Genomic DNA, 15,786 nt, shown 5'->3' with positions numbered 1-15,786 from the left:
ACTCCAAATTGTTTCGAACCGCAAAATCCTACACAAGGAGCAACTCTACCCAGAATAGCACCGAATATACACAAAATTATGCTAAAAGATGAATAAAATAATGAATTTATGGAAAATAAATATGATATTAAATGCACTCATCAATACATTTATAAATTTAGTTAGGCAGAATCCATTATAATATTCTAATTTATTGTCCAATTGAGCTGATTCTTATTTTATTTGGAAGTTAAGTTCAAAATCTGTCTCTTTTATGGTGGAAAAATTTTGAAATTCTGAATGGATGTGATAAATGCTTGTGTATAACTAATACGGAGTATTCTTTTCTTACATTGAGAATCACTTTTATCAGATTTCATCGCTTATTGGTGTGTATTTGTGTTCTTTTGTGGATGTAGGGTTGTGGAGACAAAGTTGAATGAAAGAAAGCAAAAGTAGATCATGGATGTAATTGTTGATGTAGTTCTTGGATTGAACAAAGGTGAAAACACAAGTTGTGCTCAAAGACATGTAGGCAAGTGCCAACCTCCATTATGCTCAAGAGAATATACAAAGTGGAGGGGGACAAAGGTATTCACACTCATTTGTTCCGACTTGTGCAATGCTAGCAAGAACTTCGTCAATGTGATTTCATTGAAGATGCGACACGATCTACTGCATGAATGTGTACCCATTCATGTGGCCTTGATGAAAAGAGCAGAATTGAGAGTAATTTGGTGAACCACTATAGCAGTTTAATGTAGCATAGCATTGTAGTAAAATTACTGTAGTAGTTATTGTTCACAGCTCGCAAGAAACAAGTTCAGCAATTCCACATGCTCGTGTGGATGCTCGATTCCAGCTCCCTATAAATACTACGTTTTTGAGAGTTTTTTTGAAAGATCTTTTTCCCATTTTTTTGCCCATTTTTTTGGAGGCACTTGCAGCTAGGGTTTAGAGAGGTTTTTGCTGGGATTTTAGAGCAGTTCTACAGCCTTCGACATTGTGTTCCTATGGAAGAGAGCTATTGGGAGAGCTTTCGTCGACATCGATTCGGTGAGGTGTGCCCTAGGCTTACCAAGGGAACCTTTGAAGAAGACGAGGCGGCTCCACAAGACCATCGATACGGATTACAAAGGGGTTTTTTCTATGGATAGCATGCTTTTACTTTTAATTTCATTGTTGATTGTGTATTGCTCCATGGAGAGCTAAATCCTCAGTGGGTGCTTGGACTTGTAAACCCTAGGATGATTTTATTTCATTGACTTTTATTATGCTTCTTTACTTGATGTTTTAATTAAGTGTCAACCTTAAATGCTTGTTGTATTGATTTTCCCTTAGAGTGAAACTAGGGTTGAGAATCCTTTTTGGTAATCCTTGTGGATGAGTGATACTCTATTAGGATTAAACAAAACAAGGTTGAAGAGGGTCGAGAGGGTGAGTCGGGAGGTAGCAGAATGCCCCCTTTCCTTTCCGACGTGATTTATCCTACCTCCACGTTCATAGAGTTCTTTGTGGTCATGATAGAGTGAAATGCTAAGAGACAAACTCCACTAGGGCTTAGTTGCGCAAGCAACAGTATGAAGTGTTAAAGTAATCCTAAATGCTGGGGCTTAATTGTGACTAGGGGTCTTTCGCCTGGACCAAAGGGTTAGATCTATATTAGAGAATAAGGTTTATCATTTGGAGTCCATAGAGGTTCATGCAATCCCGCACAGTGTGAGGCATCAAGAGCATACCTTTCTGCCGGTGCATTGTGTAAGGGTTAGTCATGGTTGACCTTAGGTTTGGGACCGTGTGTCTTTGGATTTCCATAACTCATTAATTAGTAGTCTTGCACATAAAACGATAGTCCTATGGTAAGCAATGTCCGGGTACCTCATTTTCTTATCGATTACCTCTCCTTATCCTTATTGTGCTTTTCTTTCTCTTCTTTACTTTTATTTGCATTGATATTGTTCACTCACTCACAAATTGATTCACACTTTAGCTAAATAGCATCACTATTTGCTTCCTAACAACTATTCCTTATATATACGACTACCTATCCACCGGGGTACTTTATTAATTTGACAACCCGTGCACTTGCAGTACACACAAGCAAAACGGTGTGTCAGGATGACAATTAGAAATTGGGTTTTTGTCGCATTTCTGATTCTAGTAGCTATATGTAAGTTTATAAATATGGCTACGATGAACCTGCTATAACTTTCTAATATCTTGTCCAATTGCATTGATTCTTATTTTATTTGAAAGTTAAGTTTAAAATATACATTTTCGATGAAGGATAAATTTTAAATTCAAAATGGATGACAATTAGGAATATTTTATTCGATGGTGTGATCGTTGTAGCTGTACATTAGTTTATAGATGCCACCACACTGAACAAGTCATAACCTTCTAGTTTATCGTCCAATTGAGTTTATTTTTGTTTTATTTGAAAGATAAGTTCAAAAACCCGTCTTTTTTTATCGGGAATAAATTTTTGAAATTAAAAAAATGGATGACAATTAGCAATGCAAAGAATGATTATTTGAAAGATGTATATAAGTTTGTCGCAGTCGAAAATAAAATGGATAAGTTCAAAAACATCATTTTTATTTTTGGATAAATTTCTGAAAATTCAAAAATGGATGATAGTTAGGAATCTGGTTTTTGTCACTGGTCGAATGGGTTTAGTTACACATTTGTTTATAGATGCCGCTACACTGAATCGATCTTAACTTTCTAGTTTATTATCCGATTTAGTTGATTCCTATTTTATCTAAAAGCTATGTTCAAAATCCATCTTTTTGATGGAGGATAAATTTTGAAATTCAAAAATGGATGATGGTTGGTAATCTGGTTATTGTCATCGGTATAATGACAACGACTAACAATCTACTTTTTTTAAAAATTAAAAATGGATGACGCTTAACAATCTTGTTTTTTTGTTGGAGGTTCGATTGTTGTAGCTATATATAAGTTTATAGAATAACTACACTGAATCAGTAATAAATTTCTAATTTATTGTTCAATTATGTTGATTCTTATGTTATTTTAAAGGTAAGTTTACAATCTATCTTTTTTATGGAGGACAAATTTTGAAACACAAAATGGATGACAATTATCAATCTGGTTTTTGTAGCAAGTCTGATCATTGTTGCTATACATGATTTTATAGATACTGCTACACTGAATCAATCATAACTTTATAATTTATTATTAAACAAAGTTGATTCTTGCTTTATTTGAAAATTATGTTCAAAATATATTTCAATATTGAGGACAAATTTTGAAATTCAAAATGGATGATAGTTAGCAATCAGGTTTTTGTCGAAGGTCGGATTATTGAAGCTGTATATAACTTTATATATTTAGCTACACTGAATAAGTCATGACTTTATAATTTATTATCCCATTTTGTTGATTATTATTTTATTTCAAATATTAATTTCAAAAGCTATGTTTTTTATGGAGGACAAATTTTAAAATTCAAAATAGATGATTGTTAGCAATCTGTTTTGTCGCAGGTATTAATGTTGTCATGGTAGATAAGTTTATGGATTTAGATACTCTGAATCACTCATAACTTTCTCATTTAATATTTAATTGAGCTGATTCATATACTATTTTAAAAAAGATGACAATTAGTATTCTGGTTTTTATCGCAAGTGACACACCCCTTTGCGTGTGACTTGCAAGTGCACGGATTTGTCGAAGTAATAAATCCCAGGTGAGTGGGTATCGTATTCATAGGGAATAAGAATTAGAAACACTAAGATTGCTACTTAACTAAGTGGAGATGAAACAATGATGGTGTGGATAAAGATCGATGCAAACAAACTAAAGAAAATAAGAAAGAGAGGCACAATAGAATGATAGGAAAGGCAGTCGATAAAAGTTGGGTACTCGGATATTGTTCCTTCCAGGATTATTGCTTCAAGTGCAAAACCAACTATTATGATTCCTATCTAATGCTTAATGAGTCATCGACATCCTTAAATACACAGTCCTAAACCTAAGGTCAACTGTGACTAACTCAATACTATGCCCGACGGAGAAATCAACCAGTCTCAACACCTCACACTGCATAAAATTGCGAAGCTCTAGCGATTCCAAGTGATAACCCATTTTCCTATATGTAGATCTAACCATTTGGCCCAGGCGAAAGACCCCTAGTCACAATTAAGCTCAGGTGTTAAAGTCGCTTTAACGCTTCACTCTGTTGCTCCTGCAAATAAGCCCCAGTGGAGTTCATCCCTTAACCCTTCACTTTATTGTGACAACAAAGAAATCTTGGAACGTGGAGGTAGGATAAATCACCCCGGAGGGGAAATGGGATGTTGTGCTACTTCTCGACTCACCCTCTCGACCCTCTCCAATCTTGTTATGTCTGACCTTCATGGTGTGTTACTCACTCACAAGGATTACCAATGTAGACTCTCAACCCTAGTATAACTCTAAGGGAGAAATCATTCAATAAGCAATCAAGATTGGAACTCAATTAAAGACATAAATTCAGGAAAACATAATAAATTGTTAATGAAACAAACAAATCCTAGGTTTCATAAATCCAAGTACCCACTAGGGGGTTTAGCTCTCCATAGAGCAAGATACAATCAATAATGAAATTGAAAGTAAAAACATGTAATCCATAGGAAAACCCCTCGGTATTCATGTTGATAGCCTCGTGGAGTACCTCGTCCTCTCCAAAGGTCCCCTTGTCAAGCCTAGGACACACATCGCCGGACCGGTGCCGATGAAAGCTCTCCTAATAACTATCTTCCAAGAGAAATGCAGTGTTGAAGCCATAGAATCACTTCAAAAGCCTTGCCAAAGCCTCTCTAAACCCTAGTCACAAGCCTCTCAAAAGATGGAGAAAATATGGAAAGAAAGATGAAAGATAGATCCCCGAATCAGTACAAGTCGCGGCTTTATAAAGGGCTGGAATCAGGCATCCACAAGGGCGTGTGGAATTTCTACACGCCCGTGTGAATTTCTGAAAATCTGCTTTTCTGCGGGCTGTGAACAGTTGCTCCAACAGTACATTGCTGCATTACCTGCTACAGTACTCCGCCAAAATACTCTCGAATCCACACTTTTTCCTCGAGGCAACCGAAAGAAGCACACATTTATGTCGTAGATAGCGTCGCTTCTTCAAAAAAAATGTCTCATTGGTGAAGATCATGCCATCATTGCACAAGTAGGGATACGCAAATGTGACTACTTTTGTGCCCCTCTAAAGCATTATAATTGTCTTAACACATTGAGATTGGCACACATTCATGTATCTTTGAGCCTAAATTGTGTCTTCTCGTTTGCCGATTCAATGATTTCATCCACAATATGTGTTCATGATCCACTTTGGCTTCTATCTTCTTTATTTGACTTCACCATCCTATATGCGCAAAAGAACACAAAAGCACATGTATTAGCGCTAAAATCTGATAAAAGTAATGTTCATCGTAAGAAAAGAATACTTTGTATTCTTAGTATACAAGAACTTATCAGCAGGTCTAATTGTTGTAGCTGTATATAAGTTTATAGATTTAACTACGGTGAATTAGTCACAAATTTCTAATTTGCTGTCCAATTTAGTTGATTCTTGTTTTACTTTAAAGTTAAGTTGAAAATCAATCTTTTTTATGGGGAATAAATTTTGAAATTTAAAATGGATTATAGTTAGCAATTTGGTTTTATCGCAGGTCTGATTACTGTAGCTGTATATAAGTTTATAGATTCAGCTAGGCCGAATCAGTTATAACTTTCTAATTTATTGTCTAATTGAGTTTATTCTTATTTTATTTGAATGTTATGTTTAAAACCTATCTTTCTGATGAAGGACAAATTTTGAAATTCAAAATGATGACAGTTAGCAAATTGATTTTTGCCACGGTTCTTATTGTTGTCGCTGTATATAAGTTTAAAGATTTTGCTATGCTGAATCACTTATAGCTTTCTAATTTATTATCCAAATCTTATTATAATTGAAAATTAAGTTCAAAATCTATCTTTTTCCTGAATGACAAATTTTGAAATTGAAAATGGATCACAGATAGTAATCTAGTTTTTGTCTTAGGTCTGATTGTTGCAGCTGTATATAAGTTTATAGATTTAGCTACGCTGAATCATTCATAACTTTATAATTTATTGTCCAATTGAGTTAATTATTTTTTTATTTGAAAGTTAGGTTCAAAATCAATCTTTTTTATATTGGATCATTTTTGAAATTTAAAATAAATTACACTTAGAAAGCAGGTTTTTATCATAGATTTGATTGCAATACCTATATATAAGTTTATAGATTTGACTATGGTGAATCAATCATAATATGCTAATTTCATGTCCAATTGAGTTAATTATTTTTTTATTTGAAATTTAGGTTCAAATTTTATCTTTTTTATGTCGGACAAATTTTCAAATTTAAAATGGATGACGGTTAGAAATCTAGTTTTTGTTGTAATTCTTATTGTTGTGGTTGTTTATAAGTTATATATTTAGCTACAATTAATACGCTATAGCTTTGTAATTTATTGTCTATTTGAGTTGTTCTTATTTTATTTCAAAGGTAAGCTCAAAATCTATATAAGCAATTTAGTTTTTGTCACATATCTATTCATTCTAGGTACACACGAATTTATAGATTTAGCGACGTTGAATATGTCATAACTATCTAATTCATTGTTCAATTGTGTTAATTCTTGTTTTATTTTAAAGTTCAGTAAAAAATCTATATTTTTGATGGAGGACAAATTTTGAAAGTTAAAATTGATAACAGTTAGCAATCTAGTTATTGTCACAGGTCTGATTGTTGTAGCTGTATATGATTTTATAGATTTAGCCACGCTAAAGCTGTTATAACATTCTAAATTATTGCCAATTGAGTTGATTATTGTTTTATTAGAAATTTAAGTTGAGTATCTATCTTTTTGGTGGGGGAGAAATTCTAAAATTCAAAATGGATGATAGTTACCAATCAGGTTTTACCACAGGACGGACTGTTGTAAATGTGCATAAGCTTAAAGGTTTAGGTTCGCTGGATCTCTCATAACTTTCTAAGTTATTATCCAATTGACTTGATTATTGTTTTATTTGAAAGTTAGGTTTAATAGCTATTTTTTATGGAGGATAAATTTTTAAATTAAAAACAATAATAGCTTGCAATCTAGTTTTTGTCGTTTGTCAGATTACTTTAGCTGTGTATATAAGTTCATAGATTTAGATACATTGAATCAGTCATAACTTTTAATTTTTTTGTCCAATTGAATTGATTTTTATTTAATTTAAAAGTTAAGTTCAAATTCTATCTTTTTTATGGTAGATAAATTTTGAAATTCAAAATACATGATAGTTAGAAATCTAGTTTTTGTCGCAGGTCTGATTGTTGTAGCTGTATATAATTTTATAGATTTAGCTACTCTGAATCAATCATAACTATCCAATTTCCAGTCTAATTGAGTTGATTCTTATTCTATTTAAAAGTTAAGATCAAAATCTATCTTCATGATGGAGGATAAATTTTGAAAATCAAAATGGACGACATTTATAAATCTTTTTTTTGTAACAAGTCTGTTTGTTATTTTTGTATATATGTTTGTAGATTTAGCTACGCTAAATTAGTCAAAACTTTCTAATTTATTGTCCAATTGAGTTGATATATGAAAGTTAGGGTCAAAATCAATCATTTCATTGTAGTTAAAACTTAGAAATTTGATGAACTCTTTATAAGTGTAGGGATTATTACCGGGAATAAAGTGGTACCCCAGAAAGGGATAGGGTTGTCGAACCTCAGGGACTAAACTTCTATTACTAGTTGATCATTTATTGTCTAGAAAAACTAAAATGGTGATGAAGAAATCAATTACTACAAGACTAAAAACAAAGCGGTGTAAAAACAAGTAGACTTGGGTTGAGTTTCAATAACAAGAGAGCAATGCCCCAGAATGATTCCTAAACACCCAAAATGCTAACTTGAGTGTAATGCCTGCCAAGGTACATTCTACCATTGTTGTGAGTGCTCAAAAGCAATGTTACATCTACGGCTATCAATTACGCTAAGTTCTACAAGTGTAACTACAAGCTTCATATGCGCCAAGTTTTGCAACTACACTAGGTAATCACAACTACAGTAATAGAAATCAAGCACGTCAAGTTATTCAAACACATGAATAACACAAGAAAACAATAGAATTCCATAGGCAATAGAATTCAAGTAGTCAAAGTATAAGAGACAACATAGTTGACAGTCCTAGGGAAGCGTGGAATGGTTAGCCCCTCATGAATTCATACAAATGAGAGAGAAAGATAAGCATAAGGAAGAGAGACATCTAGACTTCCCCCTTTCACAAGATCTCCTCAAATGTACTTCAGTAACTCCATGCGATTGACAACTCCACTTTTCCAATGTCTCTAACTCACCCTTAGCCTCTTTAGCTCGAGTGGTTATGGCTGGCCATCGTTCTCCTGAGAGTTCCCCAACTAGAGAAGATGACTCCCTAACCAAAAATGCTAACAAACCATAAATTTAGAGACTAATAAGGAACTTTCAGGCTCAACACTATCTCAGCACGATTGTGCTTAGGCCGTGCTCTTCTTGAAACTTCTGAGTGAATAAGGCCAAGCGCCATCCAGACGAAAACATGGGAAGAGCATAGTCGTGCTCAGCTTGAGCATACCCATGAAACGAGCATGAAGATGGTGCTTCCTTGAAAGTATAGGCCACTCCTAGCCCAAGGTAATCACGAGGAGATAGCACAACCATGCTTCGCCCGTGCTTGCATTGGGCACTTTAAGGAATTATCTTCTTTGGTTGGTTTTGTCCTTGATTTCACTCCATATGGGTTTCAAGCACTAAAAACTTGCAACAGAGACAAACATACCATGAATAGCATCATTCATAGACAAAATACGCTAAAAGGCACGCTAAAGAGTACATTGGAGGTATGCAAAATATGATATAAAATGCACTCATCAAATACCCCCACACTTAAATCATTGCTTGTCCTCAAGCAATTTTAGTTCAATATAAATGAAAGGATGACTGCATGACCTCTAATCTAATTAATATAGAAAGTACTAAAGTTTCGAGGGATCAAAGGCAGTTAAGGAGAATATCATAGCTGTTCAAATATAATAGACTAAGTCTTACTAAAGTAAATAGGTAGTAGCTTCATACACCTTGATGGTTGCCCTTTCCCCGGGTAGGTCATCAAATATACTTTTATTTAGCCCAAAATTTGACTACTCAATAGTGGTTTTCATACTTTCAAGATGATAGCTCTTTCTACCATCTTTTTACACAAGTCTCTCAAAAAAATATATTTAACCCAAACAAGTTGCTCCACAACTTGGGTAATATGAATTAATCTACGTTTTCAACACAGGAGTGAGTAAACAATTTGGCTAATAATAATGACCTTAACACACACAGTCACACTTAAACTTAAGATTTTCCATCAACATCAGTCGTAGATCATCTTAAGTCATGCAATCATCCATAAATATCAATCATCCATGAAAATAAAACAAGAACCCTCCCTCACACTTGAATGGTACATTGTCCTCAATGTACAAGTATAGGAAGTAAAGTCTAAAGATTGAAAACCAAAGTAAATAGGGGGTTCATACGACTTTCTTGAACATGGAGAGTGATGTTGCCACTCTTAATGTTCACTCCATTATCCAATCTACCACAACCAATCTTGAAATGAGATGAGAGACACATAAGTAAAGCCTAATAGTCCAAGCCAAATAACATAACAAAAACTGAAAATGCAGAAGGAAAGCATCAAAATAAACAAACCAAAATGTCTGTATAGAAGGGAACATCCCTTCTAGATGGACTCACACAAGTCTTACAAAATACGAAAAGAAATACAAGTCCAAATATTGAAAACTAAAAACAAAAGTAGCGGCTCAATGACCAAAAATGGAACACTTTTAGAAGAAGAAGAAGCAGCATCTTCGGATGAAGATGAAGCAAAATCCTCGGCTCTGGTAGCAGTATTAGTCCCCCCTAAGGTTGTGATCTGATGGGAGAGAATGGTTCAAGGGATAGATGAATTCCCAAGTGCTTAACAATCTTGGCGACACTCCACTGAAGCCATCGAAATGTCAAAGCAGAACAAATAACTTAGTTAATGTTGTTCGAGGAGGCATGTTAGGATCTCAGTCAGGCAGAAGTGGTAATAAGAGGTGGAGGATCAGGGGTAGCAACATTATCAGTATAGAATCATACACAATACTTGGTCCCTCATGTGGTGTGAACCCGGTGCAGCATCCCCATCGACCTCAGGGTCTCGAGGGACATTGAGGTCACTCCTCCTACCACTCATATACGATCAGTCCCCTAAAGAATGTCCATTCCCCGGATCAGTCATGTGATGTATGGCCCACAAAGAATGACACGATCTGAGGGTATGTCCCCTAATAGCCAATGGAGATAGCTATCTCATACTCCAAATGCATCTAAAACCCATCGAACATAGACAGTAGGAAATCAAAATCTTGTCAGCTAATAACTCTTGTATTATCACCCTAACTTGTGAAAATGTGGCTAAGCATGAAATGAATGTACCTTAAAGTCAAAGAGTGAAGGGTAGAAGTATTGAGTCTCCTCCAAGAATCCTCCTGAGACAATCCAACCGGCCGATATATTAATAGCAAATCAGATGTAGGAGTTTGAGTAAACTCCACATCATAAAGTCCAAGCAGATTGGAGAACTCAGTGAGACTCACCCGCTATAATGTACCATACACCTAAAACTGGATCAAATCACTATAGTGAAAAGCTATAATACCACGGGATAGCTCGAATGTAGCCAATGCCCTGAGTGCCAACTGATTGTAAATGTTGTTAGTAATCATGAAGAGTTACTACCAATCCCCAGCACTAAGCATCTGTCAGACTTCATCCTTCAGTCCAACCTCACATAATACATCCCAATCTATCTCCCTTGATTCACCAAAATGATGTCGAGAGAATCACGTCTGACAATCCTGGTGGACATGTGAATGGAAAACAGGTGTCAAGTTAGTGGACTGGGCTGGCTTCTCACATCAAGGCCTCTTCAATGATGATAGCGTAGATGATGTGTGTTTCCTCGACATAGTTTGTAAAAGAAATAGCTTAGTTTAGTTGAATAATTAAAGATTTTAGGAGGAGCACGATTGTTCTAGGAGTGGACAAACTGTGCTCTTAAGGAATGCAAGAGCATGCTCCCGCCCCAGTTGGGCTCTGAACAAAATAAAAGCATGATTGTGCTTCGAGAAGAGCACAACCATGCTTTGGGGCGACCTTATTCCCCGAAAATCCCTAACAACTAGCACGCTAATGAAGTTATTAACATCAACAATATTCATCTATTTTCAGCCAAATAGCATATGTAATGCATTTGCACATATAAGGAACATGAAATCATCAAAATAAGGCCCTCAAACCAATTAGTGAGCCTACCAGAGTCGAGGAAAACACGTGAGCAAGTGAGGAGAAAAATGATGAATGAATGGTGAGCATTGGCAATACTCTCAAGAAAAAGAGCGCAAAAAGGGGAAAAAAGGAAAGCACAAGAGAAATAGTGAGGAGAGTTGATAAGTAGTGGCTAGGTTTTTAAGGGATGAAGGAGAAGCCTACCGATCACACCAGAGCAGGCCTAAAGCACATGCATACCCACATGCAATTTTGGGCAACTGTGTAGGAGGAAGCATGGTTGTGTTCAACACGAGCTTCCTCTTCATGATAATCTCAGGATAATTCCCAAAGACATCAAGAAATGAAGCACAGTTTTGTAAGAAGCACTGAAACTGTGCTCATTGGTAAGAACGCTTGTGCTTGCCCCAAGCTCACCCTAGAATGCTTGACAAGATAGAAATTTAGAAAAACATGGCTTAAGCATGGGCATGCTCTTCTCGTTCTTAGCTTGAAACACACATGATCTGGCAATCTCTCTTAAACTCTATATAAAACAAAAACCCCGCACACACACAAGAGGAAACCACATAATAGAAATATTCCATCAAAGCACCACTTCAAAAATAGAGCACAATGAAAAAATTTGTGCATCTACAAATCAATTAAAAACATGCAAAAGTGAAAAAAGTTAACTAAAAGAAACAAAATGACCAATTGGGTTACCTCCCAAGGAGTGCTTGTTTAATACCACTAGCTTGATGTTCTGATACTCATCAAGGAGGTTGGTAAAATCAAGACATCTCATAGATGCAACTACACCGAATCAGTCAAAACTTTCTAATTTATTGTCCAACTGAGTTGATTCTTATTTTATTTGAAAGTGACATTCAATATCTATATTTTTGATGAAGGACAAATTTTGAAATTAAAATTCAATGACAGTTAGCAATCTTGTCTTTCCTAGGTCTGATTGTTGTAGCTGTATATAAGTTTATAGATCCGGCTACGCTGAATCAATCATAACTTTCTCATTTATTTGCCAAACAAGTTGTTTCTTTTTTTATTTAAAATTTAAGTTCAAAATCTATCTTATTGAGAAAAATTTTGAAATTAAAAATGGATGACATATAGCAATCTGGCTTTTTTCGGAGGTATGATTATTGTAGCTATATATGAGTTTATAGATGGTGCTACACTAAATTAGCCAATACTTTCAAATTTATTTTTCAATTGAGTTGATTCTTTTCTATTTGAGAGTTAAGTTCAATATCAATATTTTTTATGGTAGACAAATTTTGAAAATAAAATTGGATGACAGTTAGCAATCTGATATTTTTTTTGGAGGTCGGATTGTTGTGGCTATTCATGAGTTTATAGATACAGCCACGCTAGTTTATTATCTGATTGAGTTGATCCTAGTTTTATTTGAATTTAAGTTCAATATCTATCTTTTTAAAGGAGGATAAATTATGAAATTTAAAATGGATGATTGTTAGCAATTTTGTATTTGTTATAGCTTTAATTTTTGTAGTTGTATGTGAGTTTGTACATGTAGTATAATCCGGGATGGAGGAGCCACTTGTACCTTTCTTGGAGTAATCATGGGCAATAGAAGACTATGGCAACACTAGGTTTCCAATAACAACAACAAGCCCCAAACATGGAGAATCGAGTTTCAGGATTGGAAACTGGATAACCGATTTAGAGAAGGCTTTGACCAAGTTCATTCAATCATCGGATACAAGATTTCAATCGGTTGAAGCCACACTTCGCAACCACACCGCATCATTACACAACTTAGAGAACCAAGTGGGTCAAATTATGAAGTCACTCTCGGAAATATCTCAAGGAAGTTTGCCTAGCAACATGAAGACCAATCCAAGAGAACATCACAAGAAGCTCCCTAAGGCTAATGAGGATGTGTATGCATGGAGTAAGGGTGACGGATCCTTGTGTGGTAACAAGCTTGATATCTCTCCGTCTACCTTCAAAAGATTATGTCCATCATGCTTTCAAGTTATAGGTAAGAGGGGAACTTTCATTTATGAACCCTAGTGATGTAAGGATAGGTACGTCAAGCTTAGTGATGTTAACCAAGTGCTTCTTGAGAGGCAACCCAAGTCTTTACTGTTTTTCTACGATTTAGTTTAGTACTTGCATGAATAAGAGCTTGAGTGTTGGTGTCTTCGTTTTTAAATGAAATTGTTGTGTTTTTCTCCTGGATTATTGGTATTTTAGTATGCTTTATTGTGACTGGTAAAGTTCCTTGGTCGTCTAAGCGTACTTTCCATGTTACTATGGTCAGTTTTTCGTAGTATAGACAGGCTTTACATGTATAAGTTGCAGAAATTTTTCTACAGAGTCTGCAATTTTTTTTAAGTCATCCAGAGAAGACACACAGCCATATCGAATTTCCAGATGGGCGTGTGTTTTCGTTCAGAGCTCATTCAAGGATTTTTGTACTCATTTAGTCGGTAAGCCTCTTTTCTTTTTTTCCTTTGCCCAAACTTTATTTTTTTAAATTATCTTAGTGATTTTGAATTTATTTCATGTTTAAATGGTTGGTGTTTGTTTTTACAAATAATTTAGAATGAATTGGTGATGTATTTTTGGGATTTTTGCATCTTGGCCGTGCGGCTTTTACGCCCCAAAGATCCACACGGGCGTGTGGAATTTCCACACGACCGTGTAGATTTCTGCAGAGTTGTATTCTTGAGTTTATTTGATAGATTCTTTCTCAATTCATGCAGATATGGCCCCTAGAACAAAGAAAGCGGCTGGTAAGCGTCAACGAGAGTCTTCTCCCGAATAAAGAGCAGTTAGAGAAAGTGACCGGCAAGCTAGGGTTTGGAGAGCCTTTGGCTAGTTCTTTGGAGTGGTTCTACGACCTTCGACACCGCGTTCTTTCAGAAGATAGTTATTGGGGGAGCTTTCATCGGTATCAATTCGGCGAGGTGTGCCCTAAGGGTTATCGAGGGAACCCTTGGAGATGACGAGGCAACTCCATAACACCATCGGTACGGACTACTAGGGGGTTTTACTTATGGATTGCATGATTTTACATTCGATTTCATTGTTGATTGTATATTGCTCCATGGAGAGCTAAACCGTTAGTGGGTGCCTGGACTAGTAAACCCTAGGATGATTTTGCTTCATTGACCTTTTATTGTGTTTATTTAATTGATGTTTTAATTGAGTTCCAAGTTTAAATGCTTGTTGATTTGATTTGCCCTTAGAGTGACACTAGGGTTGAGAATCTTTATTGGTAATCCTTGTGATTGAGTGACACTTCATTAGGAGTAGACAAAGCTTGGTTGGAGAGGGTTGAGAAGGTGAGTCGAGAGGTAGCGGAACGTCTTTTTTCCTTCCGATGTAATTTATCCTACCTCCACATTGCAAGAGTTCTTTGCGGTGACCATATAGTGAAGTACTAAAAGACGAACTCCACTTGGGCTTAGTTGCGTGAGAAACAAAGTGAAGTATTGAAATAATCGTTAGTGCTAGGGCTTAATTGTGACTAGGTGTCTTTCGCATGTACTAAAGGGTTAGATCTATATTAGGGAATAGGGTTTATCACTTGGAGTCCCTAGAGCTTTAAGCAATCTTGCACAGTGTGAGGTGTTGAGAGTATTCCTTTCCGCTAGGGCATAGTGTAGGGTTAGTCATGGTTGACTTTAGGTTTGGGACCGTGTGTTTTAGGATTTCCACGACTCATTAAACATCAGTTAGGAGATATAATGATTAGTCTTGCACTTGAAACAATAGTCCTAAGGTGAGCAATGTCCGCGTGCCCTATTTTCTATTGATTACCTCTCCTACTATTCTATTGCGTATGTTTCTTATTTTCTTTATTTCTATTTGCATTGATATTGTTCACACCACTCTTGAAATCATCTTCACTATAGTTAAATAGCAATTCTTGTGTATCTGAGCACTATTCCCTGTGGATACGACTACCCACTCACCGGAGTACTTTATCGCTTCGACAACCCGTGCACTTGCGGTACACACACGCAAGGGTTGTGTCACTTGGATAACTCGGTTTAGGAACATTTAGTAAGTCTTGCACTTCATGCTCCTAGGGGGAGCATTGCCTGGGTACCTCATCTTTATTGATTGAGATCTCCGCTTGTTTTCTAATTTCCCTTGTTGCTTGCGATTTTCTTATTCTTGCAATTGAGTTCATTCATCATAATCTTGATTTTGACTAGATAACTGAGAAGTAGTTATTACTAATACTTCCATTCCCTATGCATTTGACTACCCACTCGCCGGGTATTTTATTACTTCGACACCTGCGCACTTGTGGTACACACACACAATCTGGTCATGTCACAAGTCTACCTGTTCTTTGAGTTCTATTTACGGGTTACTACTAATATTTTTTTTATTCTTGTTTAAAGCCAACTCAATCA

Source organism: Dioscorea cayenensis, chromosome 1 (genome assembly GCF_009730915.1).
Source record: "Dioscorea cayenensis subsp. rotundata cultivar TDr96_F1 chromosome 1, TDr96_F1_v2_PseudoChromosome.rev07_lg8_w22 25.fasta, whole genome shotgun sequence".
Taxonomy (NCBI): domain Eukaryota; kingdom Viridiplantae; phylum Streptophyta; class Magnoliopsida; order Dioscoreales; family Dioscoreaceae; genus Dioscorea; species Dioscorea cayenensis.
Note: the sequence above shows the minus strand (reverse complement) of the source record.